Below are 23302 nucleotides of genomic sequence, written 5' to 3'. Positions count from 1 at the left end.
AACACTTCTGCAGTTACTTGTGTTCATTTTCTCCTTGTTTAAAAAACACAGTATGAAAACCTCTCATTGCTGCAGATGGTAGAAATACACAGAAAACAAAAAAGAGAGGTTTGTATGTTGGTAACACTCCTCCCTTCAGCACTGGATATAAAGAGGCCTTGCACCTTGTGGCTCCAGAGCCAGGAGTAAGAGCTCTGGATCCCCAGGTGTGTTTTCATCTGAGAGCATGATTGCTTTATCTTGCAACAATAAAGATTGCTATCAGTGCTAACAAAGCAATATGTATAATCTCCCTCCTTAAAACTCAATATTTCATGAAGAAAACCACTTTCTTCAGATTTACAATGAAGCAAAATGGTACAAAAAAAGCTGCAGAAAAGAGAGGTAGAAAAAAATCCTTCATCCCTGTTCAAAGAGACCTTATGTTCACAAGACTGGAAGACTGCGCATCTCTTACTGTAATCATGAGGGACGGAAGATCCTTCCTTGAGGAAGAAATGAACTTAATCTTCATTTAAAATCAAAATCCCCTCTCAATACCTTTGTTATTGATAACAAGCACACAACAAGAGTCTCATTGGAACATTACTTGGCATAATTTAGCTCTGCTATGTCTTGGTCTACTGAATGACAAAACCCTGCTTAGATCCCAGTTGGGCCAAGTGGGTTTAGTCACCAAGTTTGCCACCACTTTTATTGTAGTTGTTCTCCCTGATTTAAATTTAAGCTTCAGATATTGGTGTTTCCTATGAAGGGTAGTAAAATTTCAGTTTACATTTTTCTCCAGTCACAATAAATGTAGACTGACTGAAAAATATTAATACTAGCTTTAAAAGAATAAATTTCCAAAGCTACTAAAAATCACTGAAGCAACCACAAATGCTTGAGTGAAGTATTTTCACACACACATGAATGGTTGAAGATTAAGAATCTCTACAGGCTAAAGAGAAAATAAAAGGATAAAAAAAACCCACAAAAATCAGTTTTTAAAGAGATGTAAAAATGAAACACATTATTTTTTCTATCTTTGAGCATTTAAAAATCAAAGATATCTTATTTAAGAAGCAAAAAGAAAAAAGTTGCTCTTTACTAAGGAAAATTAAATATTCCAGTTTGAGGTTAAACAGATTGATCCAATCTGAAAGCTTTCCTTTTTTCTTTTCTTTTTCATAGGTAGAAATCTCCATCACTGTTTTTTCTCCTAAGTAAATTACCCACCAGATTCTCCCTTCACCTTCTTTTCTAGTAGAGATAGTAAAATAATAGAAAATAGGTAGTATTTTTCTGGACTTTTGGCACAGCCACAAATCTGCTTAAATGTGTTTTAAAATCTGTCTATTCTTTGGTGGATTATTATTTGCATTTTCATTATTTCTAATGTTTGAAAAATCAGGGTTCCATGAAATGTTATGCAAGTCATATTTTTATCACAGTACCAAGTTTGCAGTAAAATATTTTGGCACAGCTTATCTTGATGAATTAATTCAATTAATTAGCTTGATGAATCAGCTGGACCTACAATTTCTATCTCTAATCAAGCAGTTAACCTGCAAGACAGACAAAATAATTTGAGAGTTCTTAACTCTGAACTGATGTCACATCTCCAACTGCAGCCAAACAAGGCTGTATTAAGTGGAGGTGTTAAACTCATTAACAGTGAAAAATTACTGGGGAAGTGAGGATGCAGAGTCTTCTTTTAGCTCTCAGCACCATGCAAGGCTGAATATGAGACAGTTTGCAGTGTGATTCAGAAGGCACAGCCCTAGAGTTCACAGTAATCCAGTCTGGCAGGGAGCATCAGACCCTCAGGAGGCTGCCTGGGAAGAGGCTGCTCCAGGGACTTCCAGGGCTTGAGCCAAAAAGCAAAGATGTTACCTGAACTCCTCCTCTCTTATATGACACATGAGAAGGAGAAGATGTGAGGAGGACTGGAGGACTCTATTCAAATACGGCATTTTATTTCCTTCCTAAAATGGGAAGTAAGGAAGTACGATATCAACTAACTGCAAAACAAATGATATCAACAAACTGCAAAACAAATGACTCAAACAAAGCAATTTTAACTGGGGAAATAAAACCTAAATCCTCAGCAAACACAATGTTTTACTGCTTAACCATTTTTCTTAGACTTGGTCTGTGGTTCAGGTGAACATCTGCCAATCCCAAATTAATCCACTCCCAACATTTGGGAATGGGGAAGAACAGCTCTGCCAGGCACAACCCTGATAACTGAGGTGACTGGACATAAAAATGGTGTCAAGGAATGCCCACAAACATACTCAGTCTAACAAAAATACTCACTATAACTTTCTTTCTCATTTTCATCCACTAGATAGTGCTAATAATTGTGGAGGTACAAAAATAAACTTGAGACGCTTTCCATCTGTCAGGAGATCATAATTTAGAGGCTTTGGGCACATAATAAACAAATGGTGGCAGGACAAATGTTGTCAGTTTTGTCACTTTTTCTGGGAAGAGAGGAATCATCCAGTGTGGGGGAAAAAACAATAAAGCTGTCAAAGATGGCTCTGTGCAGTCAGAAATCCTGCTGCACAGGTTTAACAGCCCTGGTAGTCTTGGAAAAATCACAGAGCAATATTAACAGTAGCCCAAGAGGTAGCACTCAACAGTGTCATTCCACCAGATGCAAGGACTTCTGCCAAGATAAAGTTTCAGAGAAGTGATATAAACAAAAAAAGACAGTTGTGATAACATCCACAATGCATAAATAAATTCCTTCTTGATATGAAGCAAAGCCACACTAGCAGAGCAGAAATTGCAGTAAACAACCTTCCCAACAGAAGCACCTAAACATCAAATGGGCTTGTGAGGCTCAAATCTTCACTCTGGCCCCAGCAGTATCTTTGGCACACAACTAAGCATAGACTTGGATGGGAAAACAGTCTATTCTGACACCCTGTTTATTTAACAACATGTTCTGCCTTATTCCAGGTCAGGAGATTTCTGTGTGCAAAAGACCAGATGGTACATCTAGAAACTGTCCTCCATAAGAATTTTCCTCCTCCAGAGAAGGGAAGAAAGAGTGATTACATCACCTCTGCTGTATCCCAAGCCCCAGAACAGCTTGATTGGTTTAGCTCCTGTTTCCTGATTGGAGAGATAACATGCAATAATAAGTTTTTGGTTGCAAATACCTGTAGGAAGCAATTAAAGCACAATAATTCATACATTTACCCAGAGAACAGAAAGGCTGACAAACAGACTCTCAGTAACACTATTAAGAAACCACAGGGAATGCCCTCATTGTGAGGACAGCCCATAGATCTGCCAGCTGAGGCTCTGCCTTGGTACCCAGAAATAATAATTCTGCTGGTCAGAACCACACACAAACCCAAGCATGTCAACAGTGTTTAATTGTAGTACACAGAGTGCTAGTAAATGAACAAACACCCCTTTTAGAAGACCTAAAAAAAAATCTTACAGCTTAGCTGCAAAGATAATCAATTTTTCAAATACTATCTGGTGAGCACTTTAGGTGCTGAATTGAAAAACAACATGTAATTAAGGACTTGCCTCGAAACACTGTGGCCACACACAGAGATTAGAAAAACACTAGCACACTCCAAGAATGCAACAGCTGAACTCACCCACCAAATTGACTGAAACCACCACTGTGAGAACACAGCTGGGGCAGGAAGAAAATTACATGAGGTCATCTGCTATCTGTTTTATGTTCAGGTCCAGTAGCCAGGCATGGATTCCTTGCACAGCCAGACACAGCCTCACAAAAGCTGGCTGGACATGACAGAAAGCTGAGGAGCTGCTTCCCTAGCACTCAGCAGGCATGGATTCAGGGCTTTGCAGAGCCATCAGCTGGAACCATCTGTGACTGTCCTACTACTTCCAATTTCTGTAGGAAGTGAGCCTTGGAGAGCCTGGAAAGGAAAGATTCTCATACAGTCTCAGCTATTAGAGCTGCAATAGCACAGAAAATAACTGCTACCCTCTAAAGTTACCTGCTGAAAGACCCCATGTTCATACCAAATCCTGAATTCACATTTCCTGGGCTGCTCTACTTCTCCCAGATAGAATAAGCACCAATGGCTGAGCTAATTGAAAGCAACCACTCTATTTAGGAGCCAATTGTTTTGCTTGTGTGCCAAATACACAGAGAAATATCACAGCTAATCTCACAAAACAGAAGTTCCTTTGATGATATATAATATGCAATAATATTTCCTTAATCCTCAGAAGATATCTTTAGCTGTGAAATTCCGTAGATGCGGATGAAGTTTCACAAAGATGGATACCAGCCACTCTAGGAAATGAAAAGAAAACAAGGCAGTTATATAAAGGCCATCAAAATCTGAAGTTATCCTGCCAATGAAGTAGCTGAATATGGGTGAAAAAACTTCACCAGAAACTTTAGGCTAGCATCATTATAAGGAAGCTTCATTCTGATATGCAGAACAAAACAAAACTCTAGTGCATAGAAAAAAAAATTGATGCAGTGCTTTTCTGCAATTTATGAGTTTATAAAAGAGCTCTATTCTGGGAACTTGGCTGAGTCCAAGGGCACAGCATTGATTTGCTTATAGTATGAGAAGAGTGTGCCTCAGGTAAAGCCTTCTTGTCTATCATACAGAGGCTTGCATATAGATCTTTTGCAGACTCATTCTTAATAGATAACATACAAACACTTCTGGAACTGGAGGCAAGTCAAGAGGAATTTCATTCCCACAGCAATCCACACAAGTTGTTAGAAGAGACAGATGCTACTTCAAAAAATTTAATTCTACAGGGTTTAGCAGATATGAGTTTGAACTAATAACTGGTTAGCACCAGAGGAAAAGAACATACATAAAATAAGTTAAAAAAAAAGGGCAGCTTCTTGACTGTAATTTTTTTGCCTTCTCAAAACTTGAAAAAAAGCTTTTGAGATATTGCTTACTATTTCACAGGGCCTGAAATAGGAAGCGTGCACCAAAACATCACAAGATTACAAGGAAAAAGGTATCTTCCATTTATATTAATAGCAAATGTTTTTATTGTAACAAAATGAAGGGACCTGCACTCTACATAATCAATTTTGAAATTGGAAGCTAAAAGGAAGCACCACAGAGGGAAGAAGGTGCATGAGGCGTTAAGGACCTGACACCTATTAATTAAAACCTTGCCTGAGTAACCAGTGCAGTATTAAGACCTCATTAGCTTCATTCAGGTAGACAAACAACATGACAGAGCTGTAGGAATCACTTTTCTTTTTGGCACTTTGAAGTGTAAGGCAAGCACAGTTTAACAACAGTGTAATTGTCGCTGGCCAAAGAGTTCAGCTTGAAACTCTCAGTACATCCAAAACCCAACACTGTGTGTAGCCAGTTAAATTCAGTACTTCAAAATTTATACCCATCCATCAGGATTAGAGCCATTTTTTTCCCCTGCTTGAACAGGAACCTTCCATCCCTTTGGCAGCAGATCAGCCTTTCTACCCCATGAGCATCCTAAGAAAACAGGTTGATCTCCCAGTAGTTGGACATATTATTTCCTCTTTTTCTTCATACACTATCAGATGGCTAATATGGAAATAAGTCCTTTTTTTATCAAGTATAATGTTTTGATATTATGAGGCACTTGGGGGGCCTGGGGCTGTTTCAATTCCATTTTCTTTTCTGATGATAATTAAAGTGATAATTGATTAAATTTCACTTCGTTTTACAATTGTCAGGGAGGTGGAGAGTCAGGAACTGCAAGAACAGTGTATGGGAAAAAAGCTACTCAGGAAACCCACAATGTTCCAGGCCAAGGTGCTTTATGCTACAGACAAAAGAAAGTGAAACTGTACCTGCTAGAGTATAATTCAACATTTCTGTAGATTCAGTAGCACATATATGAACTTCATTTTGCTATTTGTAAATACCTTTCATAATTACAGACCTTTATGCACCTATCAAATGTCACATAATTACTAAAAGTTCATAAACTTAGACATTGCCTCTTTTTTTATACTTAATGCCCCCCTTTTTTTATACTTAACTTTCCTACATTAGCTGCTTTATGGCCCAAAATATCTAGGAAGAGACAGAAAGAATATACAAAAAGAAGACAGAAGGAACATAAAACCCAGAAAACAGTGATGAGCAACATTCCTAACAAGTAGCTCAGTTTCTATTCACAAACCTGTCTTAAGTGTTGAGCTGCAAGATATTCAGATTTAAGTTTCAGTGGCAGGCTGATGGCACATAGTGGCATTAGGAAGAAAAGTGTTGCATAATTTCATTGCACCAAACCTCAAACTGACTTTAAAAAAAACCTCTTGTGATGATACTAAAATATTGCAAATGAACATCATTGATGTTTTTTTTTAACCAAAATATCAGCTAATAATTTTCTCTTTCCCAAGCTGCTAAAAATAGGAAGACCAATATCCAAGAAGCACATTTTTCTACTTACAATCGTGAACAAGAAAGAAAAAGGCATTCACACTGAATGTGCCCTGGAACCAACTCAGGCTGTACTGGGAGTCCCCAAACACACCATGTAAAAATCCTTGCTTTCAAAGGAAAAACACATAAAAAAATTGGGGAAAAAAAGTCCATTTTGTACAATTCAAGACTATGCATTCTGTAAGGCAGTCATGAGATAGCAAGAAACTATAGGAAGTGAGCCCAGAAGCAGTGAATTTGGTAGGAGTTAAGACAATGACAAAAAACTTTTTCATATCACATGTACTTACAGTATTGTTGCTCAGACTGGAAAATACATGTGGATCTTTTGGAGGACTTTTGGCTGCAGTAATATCAAGAATTTTTTATAATTCATAGTTCTTAGTAATATAACCCAAATATTACCATATTTTCTCCACTAATTGTACAGAAGACAGCTTTTTTTGTTTAGGTAATACTTCTAAATGTTAGCAGTTTACAAAGTAACTTTCTGTAAGTTTTCAGCTACACAGAATAAGGGTACATCAAAAGGCAGCTTTGTGCATTGAAATTCTAAGCCTAGTTCTTCATAGTCTAAAATAATATTCTTCTTTCTGGCTGCTATATTTCAAAATATGACAGCACCTGACAGCCATAATGGTAATTGGTATCTGTGTCTTAGAATAGCCAGTTAATCTGATAAGTGCTTTTGAAAATTTCCTGGCTTGTTAATGTTCTGACATCATAACATTTTGAGGTTAAACTACTCCTGCTTAAACTTAGATGAAATTACAGCTCTTGTACAAACACATAAATAAATACCTAACCAAAGGGATAATTAAATGCCACTGCTAATTAAATCAACACCAATTTCTTCCCACTGTCCTGGCTCTATCAGGAGTGCTCTTAATACAGGAGGATCTAACCTTCTAAGAGAGGAAAGAGACACTTTTGGTAAAATGTTTTCCTTTTGCTTCTTGTCAAGAACAGATATGAAGCTCCAAAGAGCAGAATGATATGGAAAAATACAAGTTCGGCTAGAAACAGCCTAAGGAACCTGTGTGAGCTACACCCTGCCCATGGCTTCTGTGGCATCTGACCTGAGACCGTGGAGGAAAACAGCACAGCCTGATGAAACTGAGTCACTTGGAGTGGAGATCTGGTGGAAAATGATCACCTGAAGGACACTTAGTGTGAGAGGCTGGAAAGGTTGATGTCTGGAGACATTTTGCGTACATGAGTGGGGATGAAGAGGGATTTTGGGCCTTGCTTTGGAGGAGCAATGCTCTGCCCCAGAGCACCCATCCCTAGAGCCTGTATCCCAGGCCAGCAGCGGTGCCAATCCCTGCCACAGCAGAGGCAATATTCCACACCTGCCTCTGGAGCCCCTAACCCAGCTCCTGAGTGGCCAAATGACCAAAAGTCCCACATGGGGGAATGGTCCAGGAAGGCCAAGGGGTATTTAAGGCCAAATATGTGGCAAGGACATCTTAACCTGACCTCCTCTTAGAGTTCCTTGGAGATGAAAATCATTGGAACCCAGGAGCTGGTAGCTGTATGTGTCCTTCTCTGTATCTCCTCTGTTTTTCTTCTTTTAATTCCCTCTTCTTGGAATTTTTGTGTAAATTAAAATTGCTACTGATTGAGAGTTTGAAGGGGAATGGACCAAGCTAATGCTTTGAGAAGTGTTTTGTGTTGACTGAATGCTGCTCTTAACCTTCTGCCAAATTACTCTGATTTTCTAAACTTGCCAGTAGAGTTGTTTTCATTGTTTTGACCTCTTGAAAAGATCTTGTCAATATTTCTCCCTGCCTCCTAACTGAGAGTACATGGACAACCATAAGCCCTTTTGAAAGCCTCATAGGGTGAGTTTGTTGGGGCCTTGCACTCAGCCAAGAAGAGATGAGGAAGGATTCAGAGACAAGCTCCCCAACTTGCTGTGGCCATCACACCAGGGATCAGAACAGTCCCAAAACTGGTGCAAGCAGCCCACTTTTTTGGGAGGGAGATAAAAGAAAAAAATGAGGTAATTCTGATTAAAATGGCGCAATGCTGTAGTCACTTTGAGGCAGTGGGAGTGACTGTGCTGGGAAGAGAAAAACCAGAAGGGTAAATCAGACATTAAATCTATAGTGGCTAACAATATAAGGAAAGAGGGAAAGGCTAGTACAGTGTAAATACAGAAAAATGTGCCTGCATTTTTAGTATTACCACAAAACACTATGCAAGTGCTGCATAGTGTTTTGCTTTAAGGTAAAAAAAAAACTTCATTTTAATTAAAATAAGTAGGCAATATTAATTGCCATCACCAAAGTAGATGCTACACTCCAACATGTGGGGAACAAGGGAGTGATACAAGAGCCCAAACCCACCAAAATTAAGGGAGCACAATTAAGCTGTCCCTTGAGGTTTTCTGGCTAAAGATGGTGTGACTGAAGCTCTACTCAAAAAAGTGGGATTTGATGCCTCCAGCTGCCTCTCTCTTGGGTCCCTTATCATCAGTAAAACTCACAACTTAATCCAAGGAAAAAATATAAGAATGTTAAACACAACAATCCTTAAGATTACTGAATAAAACAAGAGAGTGTGTTTTCTGTTTGTTGTGGGACAAGAATACAATGTAAATTCAATTTCGCATTCAACAACAAGGGAGGAACAGAAAAGCAGGAAAAACTAGAGCATTCATATTTATAAAAGCCTGACTGTAATGTAGGAGCATTAATAAGCCCTTCTGCTTCTTTTAACACTCACAGCCTGACACTGTTCTTTAAATGAGGAGCTCACTGTAAGGGCCATAAATGTAACCAAATCCAAGGAGCTGGTCAGATACCAGGAAAATATGGCAGACATTTGCAGTATTAAAAAAATATTACTAGAAGGTTTTGATAGCATCTTATTATCAGACAATTGCTCTCAATTTGAGACATGCAAACCCATACAGAAAAGGCTTTACTCAGGAATCCAGTGTAAGTAAACTCTCTAAGAAAGAAAACAATTTTTTCTCTTTCTTTGATGCATAATAATCATCTGACATCACTTATTCTGATTTGCTTCTTGTCTACTCAAAAATTCATCACTTCTCATTGTTCTTGATTTGTCCGTGTCCACTTAAAATCTCCATACAACTATGTTCAGCTTTGTTTCTGTATCAAGCACTTAACCATCATTATATGATATTACTCATCTTCATTTGCTTGGGAATACTTCCCTGATATTCTTATTCAAGGATTCATCAGTTCTTTGAAATTTCCAATTTTTTTAATAGGTCAATATTCCTATCTATAAGCACTGTAACTGATATTTTTAATTGTTCTGACACTGTTTGAAAACTGATTTTCAGTGCCAGTAAATCTCATAGAAGGCCTCTTCTCTGTGCTTCACAATGATGAATACCCAACAGTTCCCATATTTTTTGTAATGAGGTAAAAAGGGATATATCTAAATTTATTTATAGTCATAAATATGTATATAGATATATATACACAAGTATATAAATATATATAACACCATAATCTCCAGGATAAACAAGTACCACTTCAATAAATAATGTATTCTCTTGACCTCCCACCTTCAGAATAAAGATATCAACCAGCAGTGTTTTATTTAGAAGTAGAACATATTTAGCTTTTCTTAAGATGAAGAGGAATATATTTCATAATTCATTATGCCCTTCTGTCTTAGTCTTTTGTGGATAAAAAAACCTTAAATAAATAGATCAGCAAATATGGCATCTCCTTTACTCACAATTTTTTTTCAAGTGTTTCACATTTTTAACATTAACCTCTTACAAAATACTCAGTATTTTATATGAAAATAACAAATAAGTTTCTCACACACTTGTAATTCCTCAGTCAAGGTGATCTAAATCTACACAGTAAATAAAGCAACCTTTTTATATTATGCAGAGTGTAGGTCTTAGCCACAAATATTTAGCGTATATCCAAAAATAAATGGAAGAGTTCTCCATATGCTCTTCAATTATTTCTATGAATAGTCTGCAAATTAATTTGCTTGCTAGCATATCTGCAGAAGGTGACAATGGAAGACAAATAAATAATTTATACAATGTGAATGAAGGTATTAGAACTGCTTCATGAACTGCTCCAAACAGCACAAATCTGCCTTGGTGGCATCACTTAGTCTGGCCAAAGAGTTGGTCAAAGGCTCCAGAAGCTGCACCTCAAGGTGTCCTGTAGTTATAGGTGACCCATTCTACTGAAATGAAGGAAAGCTGCAGAAGAGGGCACCATTAGGAACCTAACCTCACCTCCCATGCAGGGGGTTGAAGTCCTAAGAATGAGATCAACTGCAGAACCCACGACATTTTCAGCCAAATGACACCAACCTTTAAGCAAAGATGGGCTAAACACAGGCCTCCCCCTTTGCCTGGCCTTCTGTTCCCTTCTCCTTGCAGACAGATTTTGTCATTGATTTTTCCTAAGCTTCCACTTGCTGTGCTGCTCAATGGGTTCAATCCTCCCACCTCACTTCCCTCTTTTCCCCTATACACACAATTTCCATGTTTCCCTTCCCACTTCCCATTGCAGCACAGGCCACATAAAACTCATCTTTCACCAAGTATTTTGGCAGCTCTGCCTTTTATATCCCCCCTCTAGGGTGTCTGTGTTTCTGGTCTAACCTACAGTAAGTGTGTTGTAAAGCAAGCAAAATGATTTTTCCACTTCTGGCAGGTAAACCCAGTTGAAATATCACTTCAAGCCCTGTTTCTTTACTGTGCATTTCCCCAGTTCTTGTCCCTAATTCTTTAAAGCTGATGGGTTTGTGCCAAATACAAACCAGCACAAACCTATAGAAGGTAAATGGGACACAGCTGGGGACATTGCAGCCTAAATGATAACACATTTTCAAATTTCTCATTTGAATTCAGCTCAGTCTCTTTCTTTCCAATTATGCCAACAACACATACAAACTGGCCACATAATAGCTATTAATTCATCACAGAATTAATGTTAAAAACTGTATTTTGTATAAAGCTTTTGAAAAATTATATCACTAGGATATAATTTTGTGACCCTCTTGTGCTCTCAGCTGTCTCAGTACAATATTCCCAACATTATGAAAAGCAATGGATGAATGTGCATTTATATTTCTCTAGGGAAGGCTGATTTTAAATAAGAATAGTCCTGTACCTCCTAAAAAAGTTTCAAGTTTCTTAAGGCATCTCAAGCTAGTTTAAGGATGCAGAAGAATCCCCTGGAATAGCCTCAAATAACTATGTGCCTATTAGCATATATAATCTTATTAAATCCAAAGGATTTCATAAAGATTCATAGATCTCAAGAACTTGAAAGGAAGGTGTGCTTTGTTGTTTTTTTAAATGTGGCTAAATATCATAGCCAGTTCTGAGCAAATAAAGTATCCACTTTTAGTTGTGATCAAAAATAAGGGGAAGGTGGAGAGTATTTCTATGCCAGAAGAAGAAGTAAATTTTTCTTTTTTTTCCCCTTTAGTTGAATACATGGATAGATAATATGCATTATGTTCAGCCTTATCCTTCTATCTTCATTCGAATTTCTAAAATTACCTGTCCTCATCTTCCTGAAATTCATGCATTTCTTCTAGATGGGGCTTCATTATGGGTGCTTCAAGACAGTTATCAAAGCGTATAAATCTCACTAAAGCATTTGAAAGGTGATAAAGAGCTTTAGGAAATAAATAACAAAAAATTTCCACTCGCAAGGTCTGTTACCATGTGAAATAATCTTTCCTGCTAGGCAGTAGAAACCTCATTATTTGAGATGTTCAAAAGAAGCCTGGCACCAGCCCTAGAAAATACAGTATATTAAATAATCCTTTATAATGGAGAGAGGATCTGACCAGATGACCTTGAGGGATCCTCCCTTTGCCTGGTTTGTAACATGCAAGGGTTTAGGAGATAAAAATGCAATTAAAACAGGCTGAGGTAATGTATGAAGTATTCAGATTGTGTGTGAAGATGCAGCATTTATATAAATAAATATATATGTACCAGAAATGAGGCACAAAGCTCCCTGGGGAGCTTAGGTAAGCTTATGGCTGGGGCAGTAGACATGCTCTAGAAAACTAACATCAATAACTACTGGATGCTTAAAAAGGATTCTCAAATAGCTCCCTCTATACCCACCTCCTAAAATCTGGGTAGATGCTATGTTTTCATTTCTGGCTTTTTTGAAGGTGTTGGAAACATGAACAAAATGGATAATTTCATGTCTATCTGTAAATTATCCTATGGGGACTCAAAAGGAACACACACAGTTTGCTAATTTGTGCAGGACAGGATGGGTGTTTAGTGCATGCAAAAACGGTCTGAGTTTTGGTTTTCAAATTAATTTCTCAGTAATTAGACAGTATCTCTGCCTCATGTGAATTGAATCAAAGAGCCCATGGATCACAAGTGTCTCAGCGGATGAGACAACACTCTAAGAGGGATTTATCTTTCTTTTTTCTTTTTATATCAGTCTTATTTCAAGCAATAAACTTTGCATTTCAATTAAAGCACCTCTGTGCTGAGGTTTTCTTTACATTTTCAGTTAGATACCATAAACAACTTCCAGAACAACCAAAAACCCCACCCACATCCAAACTCATCGGAAAAGCTTTCCTCAAATCCAGGACAAAAACCCCATCCCTGTTCCCATTTCTTCTGGTGCTTGAGCCCTCACTTTTCAAAATGCTGTCTCCAAGGAAGTGACATAGCATGGAGAGTTTCCAAAAAGCTGAGCTTCAAATTGAAGCTAACAGAGCTGCAGGTGCTGTGCACCTCCACCCACTGGGAACTTGTTAATCCAAGCTCAACTTCTTTCTAGCTCAACACCTCCCACAAGGAAATGCAAGATTCCTCATTTCCCTCAAGCTTGCCTGCACATAAATCTCTAGCAAGGGCAGTCTGCATCATCTCCCAGCACTATTCCTGCACTGCTGATGTCCCAGTGAAGGTTTCTGACCTGACAATCCAGGTTTGTATGGGTAACTCCAGATGGGGCTGGAGCAATTCAGGTTTCCTGTGCTGTTCCAGCCAGGTCTTCTCCCACGAGCTGCACCGTGAAGCTGATCAGGTACAATTGCATTTAGGCAAATTGCAGCTTATTACACATCATTGCCTCACTCACTGGAGGGCAGCTCTTTCATCTCTCAGCCACTGTTCTGACACAGACTTCAAGCAGTTGAAGCAGGAGCTGAGTGCCCAGAGGGCTCCTGAAATCAGAGGGGCTGTTTAACTTGCACTGCAGGATAAGTGCACATGTAATGAGCAGCTATCCTGTAAATGCTGCTCTGTAGCAGGAAAAAAGCGTGTAAGGAAGGGACAACTGAATCCTTTTCACAGGGAACTGGAATTTTATTCAACCTTAGAAAGTGTCACTTTTCAATTTTTTATATTTCTGTTCTTGATAGAGGGTAAAATTTAATATCTGCTGTGGCAATATTCACCATAGCTTGCTGAGTCAGTTCTGGTTGAAATATTTAGCTTTGGTTATACTCAAGGTAGGTGTTTGGTGGACAGATCCCTATTTAAATTGAATCCTCGAATTTTTTGCTGCAGATTTTCTCCTATTTATTCCAAAACCAGCAAAAAGATGGGATTGAGAGGGTCCCTGTACTGGATTTTTGCTTACAAGCTGTGATTCTTTGTCCTCATCTGGCATTACCATGACTTGTGAAACCACAGGTCAGATTTGTAGAGCAGGCAGGGGACAATTTGTGAATTGCAGGGGACATCCAGAGGTGTCACGGACATCAAGAGGATGTTCGTGTTCCACCAGCATTCCTCATCTGGCCTCAACTAACTCAGCTGATCAGATATGATGAACGTGATGATCAGAGAGTGCGTCTCTTCCAGCCCTGAAACAGGTTTTGGCCATGAGGATTGAGTTTTGATCCTCTCCCAAAAGCTATGCTTAAGATTTTTAAAGTTTTGTTAATAGTCTTTTGTGAGAAAGAAGAAGACAGACATGATCCATGACTTACCAGCTTTGCTGTCCCTGCAAATAGAGTGGCAAAAAGGTTTCCTCTGTCACCAAAACCCCACTGAATATGGATGCACAATTCCACATCTTCACCTTCTTCAGTCTCATGGCTCTGTTGCGTTCAGACATTTATTTTGATCACCGCCTAACAGATTATAGCAGCATAATAATAATAATAACAATAACAATAATAATAATAATAGTCTAAAGTGCATTTCTCAAGTAAAATTAGAGCGCAGAATTTGGAAGCCTTTCAAGTAACACATTTTGCTTGCATTTTTATGAAGGGTTTTATCGATCACAATTAATTTGGTGGCACAGTTTGCAAGTCGGGCATAAGGGTGCTGAAGAGGAAATCAAATACAATTGTAGTTTTTATTTTGGGAAACCCTATGGAGAGCTTAGGAAAAAACAAAACAACATCAGATTTGTCTCTGCATCTGTACAGATACTGCTAGAAATAAAAGAAAAAACATTATCTGGGCATGAGAGGGAAGAATGTGTTATCCCATCACACAGGTAAGCATGTGTTTAAATGCTATATTTTAAACAGAAGCAAAGTAGCAGACTATGGAGAAGGCCTTATACTACACAGAAGAAAAAAGCTACAGCCATGAGAATAAAAGGTTAATGTTTGTTTAACATGCTGCTGCTCAGACTTTGACCATCAGCTTCCTCAATTTTCTTTTCTGCCTTGTTTAAATGCTGCTTTTACAGACTTGAGCTGCTGCAGTGAACATCAACCACCTCCTCACAACCTGGCCCTCTCTGACCCCACATGGGCAGACAGCCCCTCAGCTGAATACAGCTAATTGGTATTTATCCTTTGTTATCAAGCCTCTGCCAACCAAAAGCGTATTTGAAAAATGCCTGCTCACGATATTACACTGCGACAAAATTACATGTTGGGCAGAAGGATGGATGCTACCTTTCCTGAAGGAGATCAGTGCATGCTAGCTTTAAGAGCTTTAGTTTCACATGACTTGAGCCTGATGTTGCATAAAAATTTTCCATGTTGCAGTCCAAGACAAGGCAGCCTCTCATATACACCCATAGCACTGCCTTAACACTTCCTAGGAAAAAATAATAAATAAATGTCATTGCCCAGGCTTTATCCATCTCCAAAGACCAAAGATTAGTAGTCTGCTCAGAGCATCTGCAAGAGCAGTAACTGTTGAGACATTAAAATATCCTGTGTTTGCATTGCCTACAACAACATGATGGTCATTATTAAATTTTATAGCTTGTAACCACAATAACATTAAAAGGCACAGAGCTTTTGAAAAAAAAAAGTTCTTTTATAAAAATGACAGCTTTATGCTGCCTATTCATAGATACAACTTGTTTGTTCAATTTATGAATGAATAATTATTTAGGATGGTTAAGACTCAAGTTTTTTGATATCTCTGTATATTCCCTGCATTTCACGCTACTTAGTCAGTCAGCAGCATTTTAGTCTGCCCAGAATTTTAAGCTACCTCAGGAACTGGCAGAAATCCAGCCTGTATTTTAGAAATGCATTGATCGCACTCACACCAGATATACTGTATCTGGAGGATTGGACCAGGCTCCTCTCGCAACAACCTCTGCTACATGAATTCCTCAGGAGGATCACACGGAGGGAGTCTTCAAAGCCTCACAGAAATTTTCTGGCAATGCCATCCTTGTAGGAAAAAGAAAAAAAAAATGTTCTTAATTAATGTATTAAATTACTCAAGTATTTTGTACTGGTTTATATTCTGTGGAATTACTGTTTTAGTAATTCCCGAGTTCACTGTTTTGGTGTCACATATCGTACAAGATGTATTTATTAACTTTAACATAAGAAAACAAGAAATCAAGCTTTTCTTACACCGAGCCAAATAAATACAGGATCCCTTACCCAATGTTAAAAAGTTCTGGAATCTTTACTATTGCCCTTCAACTCATGCAGTCATTTTCACTAGATATTCAAGGAAAAAAAAAAAAACATTTGCAAACTGTCAAAGAAATGACAGTATCCCAGGTGAGAGTTTACGGGAGGCACAGTGGACTCAAACTCTTGGGTCTTATTTGCACAGGCATCAAAACACCAGCATGCCTTTGCTGTCAGCCTCCTGTGCCAACCTGGCTGTCACCTCCTTCTCTTGTCTCTCAGCTTTTCTTTTTCTTGAGGAAGTCCAAAATGTCAGGAGTTTGAATAAAAAGGCAGATGTGAATTTCACCATGTCCACCAGCTCTACAGCCCTAATTGAGTCACAAACCCTCCCTTTAGCTGCATTTTTACACAGACAAAGGCATCCTGCACAAAGCGTGAAGCCAAGCTAGTGCAGCAATTTTTACTCTTTTACCTTGCTTCTTTGTTTCTATATAGTGCCATGAATAATTCCCAAATGGGGAAAAAAAATTCCAAGTTTGTTAATACTTTTAAATAGAAAATTAATGTTGATAACAGCAGGCTTCACAGAAGCTCACGGCCTTGAAAATCTTGAAAACGTGGTGACATTTCCACTGTTCCACTCGGCTTTAGTTTGGTTTGATAGGGGCTATCTGATTCTTCCTCAGAAGCTAATGAGTGCCTGTAACAGCGAGTGAAAAAGAAACATGAACTGGAAAAGAGCCTCTGTCTGGTTTCTTGTCTTGCGGTTGTCAGGGAAACAGCTTCCCCATCAATGGATGGCATGGGGTCGGACCAGCTGCTTCCTCCCAGGGCTGGCTCCCCGACTTCACAGGGCTGCACCGAACAGATTAGAAATAAAACTGAATAAATGCACATCTCTCTGAAAAAGACCAGTTGAAACAAAGCTCAGCAGAGTTACGGATCTTCTAATTATGTCTTTTGAGCACGACACTACAAGAGCTGTCTCTGAGAGACATCATAAATCCGAGATACCGACAAAACATGGTCATTAAAGATCCCATGCCATCTTTTCATAAGATTAAACACATTGTTAGTCTCACTGCCTTGGCTGTGCTCCAAGCTGAATAATTGCATTCTGGATAACATACCTAAATTCCCCTGCCACTTAAACACGACAAGATAGTTTTTATCGCTTCCTTTTGTAAAGCACCAGGGGTCATTGCTGGTGCATTTTAGTGGCTTTATGCCACCAAATGCCCAGGAGAAGTGACACACTCATTCCCAGGATGACACAAACAAACAAACTCATAATTCCATGCATAGCAAATAACACAGTCTGCTACACAAAAGTCTGTTTCACATATGAACACACCAGGGTTTGCACAAAGATGATAACAATAAAGCCAGACATGATTAGTGAAAGATTAAAAAATTATGGAGAAGCTGTAGGGAACATGTGCTCTCTACAATTTTTGATACACCCCAAGGATTTAGTTAGATTTCATTTCTGACTTTTCTTCAGGTCTCTACATCACTCATTATTATTTGGAATATGAATTTAGTTTCTATTTCATGACAGTGTTCCAGGAACATGCGTTAAATTTTATATTAAAAAGTAATTAATTTTATATTTTTCCTTGGTCATCAAGCGGTGGCCAGTGATACAAGACAAGTAAATTCCCTTCCTGACTCCCTGCCTGAGGGCTTAGGTATCACCAGAACCTGGACAAGCTCCTTTTCCCATGAGATTTTCATGAGGTTTATTAAGACCAAGAGTAGGTGCTGCACCTGGAATGGGGCAAACCCATTCCCTTCCAAGGTCCCTTCCAATCCAAAGCAATCTGTGATTCAATGAAAAGAAACCTTGACAAAGCCGAAAATTAAAATAAACTGCTACATTTTTTATTTATTTGCAATATTTATGTTTACATATTTGCTTTGCTCCTAGTGCTTAAATCGCTTGAAATACAAGAACGGCTCTCTCATAAATTGTCCAATATGAGTATAAGAAGTTTGTTTGTTTGCTTTCTTCCCCAGTAGACCCCCTACCCTGCTTTTCATTCATCCTGGGATAGGAAATGACAGTGAAGTAGTCTAGACTTCCATAATTGCCAACAGGATCACAATCTGTCCCTGGTTTTCCTTTTCTCTACTGTGACACATTCTGTTCTTTAACTAGGCTCATGATGAGATGTAATTTGAATTTACAGCATGGAAAAGAATCCCCAAGCACATTAGAAACTCATCTGCCAACTGCACACAGCGATTGTTCCTCTCATTTCTGAAACACAACCACTTCTGCTGCGAAGCAAACTGACTTTTAATGGCATTGCAACTGTTTAAGATGGAGAAGAAGATAGACACCATATCCACTGATAATTTCCAAGAGATTTTCAAGCTGATCCACACTCCTTCAGTGGCTCTCCTGGAGCTATTCCTGATGGTCTGTGGAAAGCTGCCTCAGTGTAGTGTGCAGAACCCTTCTCCAATTGTTTTAACCAGAATACCAGAAAGTCTTTAGAAAGTAGAAGCTGCCTGTTTCATGTTTGACCCCATGTGGAAATGCTGCATCCAGACATAGAGGCCAAAAAAAAAAAAAAAGTACAGATGAGGAAGTAGAAAAAGTGCAAATAAAATGCATAAAGGAATATTAGAGAATGGCACAAGCTGGGGGATTATTCATGTCTGACTTTCTAGAATATGTCCATTAGGCATCCATGAAATCCTGTAGTATTTTTCCCCACTTCAACAATTAACTGCAGGAAATAATTTTGAAGTCCCAGAGAAACCAATTAAAAGGTGCTCTTGAACTGAGGCTTGAGTCAAAATTAAGTTTTGTAAGACTTTCTCATAAAGTAGACTGAGTTATTAAAAGAAATAAAAAGAGTCACCAGAAATGACATTTTACTCTCATTTTGGCAGCAACAAATCATTCTGGTATATGACTAGACCCCAAGACCAGTGACCACAGCATTTACAGAAATTTTCTATAGCTGGAAGAGGATTTTTGCAAAAGTCTCACAGTGCTTCCCTTGCTTTGGTTACATGCAGGGAGAACTTTGCTGCATGGAACACAGGGTTTTGCAGGCATATTTGAGGGGGAAGCTAACAGAAATGCAAGATATATAATTGCACAGCAACTGAATTGTCTAGGATGCAGCAAGTTATAGAAACAATAAAAAAGAAAACAGAAAAATAAAGAGCTACATGTCATCGTTCCCCCAAGGAAGCCAAGGTTTAGGATTAGCAATAAGCTGTGGAAGGAGCAATGAGAAGCTACACACTGAAAAATTAGTCAAAAGAACAAATCCCTCTTTTGAAAACACAAAACCTACCACAGCTGGCAGGAAGGAGACTATCAAGGACTATGCATAAGACAACCTCTTAGTGCCAAGCAGCAAAATGCATCCTTTCCCCATCAGTGAGGACCTTTGTGCCGCAGAGGGAACATCCCTGAGGGAAGCAGAGCCAACAACTTTCAGCTGCACTGAGTTGTGGCATCCAGGGAAACGCTGACTCAAAGCTAATCCCAGCCACTTGAAGGCCTGTGACTTGGAAATTGTTTAGTCAAGAGTGGCATGCCCTCAAAATCACCAAAGTCCATCTAAGCCCATAGAAAACCAGATCAGCTTAGGGTCCCTGACAGCTCCTTCTCACCCTGTATTCATTTTCTTAATGTGCAAAAGGACAAACATGAACTTATCCTCAGACCTGGAACCCCTTACCAGTTGCAGCCCCCAGTGCTGCTCTCAGACCTGGCTTTCCCCCTGCACCAGAGGTGTGGCAATAGCAGCAGAGAGGTGACCAAGGCTGCAGGGTTCACTCTTGTTTGCTGCTGGCTCTGCCCTTTCTGTTCAGGGGACAGGACTGGGTCTCAACCCATCAGTTTATATTTTACCATCTCTTCATAATAGTAGTGATAGAGAAAATTAAGATTTTACATTGCCCAGGGACTTAGAGCAAAATGTGATATTAGGAAATCAATCTCTCTACCCATACCTGAATCCTTCCCATAGGTTGGCTAATGAATTAAACAATAGGAGAAAAGGGTTATTTGGTACTTTTTAAACTAAATTTGTAGCAAGATTTGACACAGAATCTGCTTGCTAGAAAAGCAAGGTTCTGCTGTGTCATCCCCCTTAAAAGAAATGAAGTCTGCAATGGTAATTTTTGTCAAGGTTTTAACAATCCATAAAGAACTTTTTAGCAGTTTCAAAAATACAGCCATTGCCTTTTTACTAAGTAATTTGTGCAATTTACAAAATTCTCATCCCTACAATTCAGAGGGAAAGTGTGCTACTCATTGACCACCTTCTAGGCTGGGAAAAGCAAATGGTGGAGAAAAAAACAACTGCAATTTGTCACTTCCTTAAAAAAGATCTTTTTGATTGAGTAATTATTTTAACATTCACTTTTCTACAGCTAAGTACACTGCAACAGGTATTATATATTTTCACTCATGCTTTAAAAGTATTTATTAGCATACAGCCACATTGCTGTCACAGTTAAAAACTGCACCACACATGGCCATGAAATTAACACCATAAAATAAATAATATAGTTCTAATATCACTGGGAAAACAACCTTTGTGAAAGACTACTGAGAGAAAATACCTTCATCCTACTTTCATTTTTACTACAAATATCAAATAATGAATATACATTTCTTCATTCTCTTCAAAGTCTAAAATGTAAAGGAAATTAGTCAGGACCCTATTCTGACTTTTAGACTAATCCCCATTTTATGCAGCCACTTAAGAAAAAGCTAAGTTTCAAACCTTCATTTTCTTAACTCCACACAAATCACCCCCGAGTAAATAAGAATGACCATAATATACAAAATCATCTTGGGATTAAATCCGCACTGAATTTCTGCTGAGATTCAAAATATTTTTATTTCCATTTTATTTCCACTTTTCTTATGCTGCTTCTCATTTTAGATTTTCCCTCAAAGGAATATAGGGGAATATATTGAATATGTGCTATAAACTATCTATTCTTAGAACACATTCCACACTAGAGAAAATTAGGAAGTCCCAAAAGAAATTGTGCTGGGATATTTTCACATGAATTTTCTGTAGCCTGGAGGTTTGAAGAGCTGAAGGGATGTAGTGTCAAGTGAGTGGAACTTCCAACTCCTTATCAGAGAACCTAAAGGAAAGCTACAGATTTATGTCATACAGATGGAGTCCAGTGGCCTCCACTGGGCAAGGTTTGGCAAATCCTCAGCTCCAGAAAACTGACTACAGAGTCTACCTACCAAGAGAGAGCTATAAACCTTGTCCAGAAAGCCTGGTGTGGCTCTAAATTTAATTATTAAATTTAATTTAATGTAATTTAGGTCTTGATGCAATGCTTAGGTCTGTGAGGTCAGTGAGTCCACCTGGACTGCAGCAAAGGCCCATATTCAGATTGATTTAAATTGTTGCACATTTTTATCTTCTTTATCCTGTTCCTGGGTCTCGTTGTGCTTCAGCATTGACATAAAGCACAGCAGTTATACCTTGGGGAATCTGCCTCCATCTGCTCTCCTGCACCCCTCCACATCCTTGTGCAGCTTGGTACCACAGCTACCACCCTTCCACTCTGCAAGATTTAACAGTATTTTCCATGGATGGATGATAATTTCTTTTTTTTAAATCATGGGGGTTTCTCCCCCATTTCTACATCTCTAGTTCTGTGATATCAGTTCTGGTTTTCACATCTCAGAAGGCAGGAACCATACTAATCCCCTGAATCAAAACTTTTTCCTGATTCTCAAGAACTCCACTTGTGTTTACTCACTTTGAAAACTTGGCTCAACTGTCCAAAATCCCATGTTAGAGAGTTTCTGTTAAGAATGAGAGAAATCCTGATCAATATCTCCCTCTCAGTCTCTCCCCTGGTCATGCAGGCACCTACCCACATCCCCAGAATAACCCCATAATACAGAAATACAAAGACAGTGAAACAAAGCCTATTTTACAGGACCATCACCAAATGAGAGAGATCTTTCTAGTGAAATTGAAGGTTCAAAGCTCTGATATAAATTGACCCATCCCACAATCAAAACAGGAATGAGAGGAGAACAATGAAGACAAAAAAGAAACAAGTAGAAAGTGCTAATGCAGCAATCAAAAGGCAGTGCACCATTTCCTTTTTCCCATTTGCTGTGGTGGAACAGAAAGCTTTAAGAATGAAAAGAATTGGTACCCACTGCAAGGGTGATGTGGACACAGATGTGCTGAGCTTTGTTACTCAGCAAAACAAAACAAACATCAACATCTGGCTGCTACTTTGTGCTGGAGATCATTGCACCCACTCAGTTTCTATTGTAGAGGGAAGCTGGACTCATTTGCTTTCTCTTGCTTCACTCAAAAAAAAAAAAAAATCAGTTGAATGAAAGGTGATTTAAATTAAAAGTCAAGTGAGCCAAGCTGAAACAAGAGGAAAGCTCTGACGGTTCAGCACACACAGTTTCTTAATCTGTGTGTGAGAAGCATCTCTCAGGGCAAGCACAACAGTTAACATTAATGTGTCTACATTGCAGACTGCAGAATGTTGTCAGACCAGAGCTGCCTTTAAACTTGCTTCTTAGGTGTTGTCATGATATTAGAGAGCTCTGGAAGAGTTATTTTAGCATAGTTCTCTGAACAGACAGAGCCCAAGGACTGCAGGGTAAGATCAAGAGGCTGCAAGTCTGCTCAAATGCCAGGCAAGCAGGTCCTTTTTATGAACAGGGAAATTATTAACGTGATTAATGCATGCAGCTGACAAATATATTATTGTTTCCTTTACAGTGGCATCTAGAGAGGCCTTTGGCTGAGATAAGGATTCCCAGCTGTGCTAAACATTATGTAGGCATAGAGAAAAAGACAGGCTCCATTCAGAGAAGCCTGCAATGTACAAAGGCACTGTGGCTTGGTTCTGCCTGTCAGCAACACTGCAGTTTAAAGCCTGAATTTCTCATCTGCATCTTGGAGCAACAACCTAAGGATTCCATGTAAAAACACTGGTTTGCCAACCTGATGTTCTATTGTACCCACCAGACCCCTAATAACTCACTTGGATGATACATTAGTTAAATACACATAAGTCTAAATTCTGTTTGTTTCTTTATCACGGTGTTAAAAACT

The 23302-nt window shown here is 38.8% G+C and overlaps 1 long non-coding RNA gene across 4 annotated transcripts in view; it reads right to left on the bottom strand.

Moving 5' to 3' along the window:
* The window catches only part of LOC113460199 (uncharacterized), a 33022-nt gene extending 17011 nt beyond the window's left edge, over nucleotides 1-16011 (bottom strand). For 3 of the 4 annotated variants that reach the window (XR_012579426.1, XR_012579428.1, XR_012579425.1), the window contains exons 1-2: nucleotides 15882-16011; nucleotides 14349-14492 (exon numbers count right to left, since the gene is read on the bottom strand). This is a non-coding gene — a long non-coding RNA (uncharacterized LOC113460199). Of the gene's footprint in view, nucleotides 1-1185; nucleotides 4280-14348; nucleotides 14493-15881 lie in introns of those variants that run through there. The other variant, XR_012579427.1, reaches the window with a different exon arrangement.
* Nucleotides 16012-23302: the final 7291 nt, after the last annotated feature.

This window comes from Zonotrichia albicollis, chromosome 3 (genome assembly GCF_047830755.1).
Source record: "Zonotrichia albicollis isolate bZonAlb1 chromosome 3, bZonAlb1.hap1, whole genome shotgun sequence".
NCBI lineage: Eukaryota > Metazoa > Chordata > Aves > Passeriformes > Passerellidae > Zonotrichia > Zonotrichia albicollis.
Note: the sequence above shows the minus strand (reverse complement) of the source record. Positions and strands in the feature narration are given on the sequence as shown.